This window comes from Limulus polyphemus, unplaced genomic scaffold (genome assembly GCF_000517525.1).
Source record: "Limulus polyphemus unplaced genomic scaffold, Limulus_polyphemus-2.1.2 Scaffold8107, whole genome shotgun sequence".
NCBI lineage: Eukaryota > Metazoa > Arthropoda > Merostomata > Xiphosura > Limulidae > Limulus > Limulus polyphemus.
The window spans coordinates 11,142-11,391 of NW_013673717.1; positions in this window are offsets into that span (position 1 = coordinate 11,142).

Here is a 250-nt window from a genome sequence, read left to right on the forward strand (position 1 = left end):
TCTTCAGGATTTATGGTGACTTTGGGGTTCTTCAAGAGGTATGGTGATTTTGGGTTCTTCGGGATGCATCTTGATGCACCATAAAGCAGTTTTCATTGTGATCAAAACTTATACAAGCTCCAATGCTTTGTTGTTTATGATGTGGTTGATCTCTTTATACAAGTTTTTAAAGCCTTATTATAAGGTTTAGGCCATTTTGGCCGTTTTAAAGTTATATTAATAAACATACTCAATAAAAAACATTAGGTTT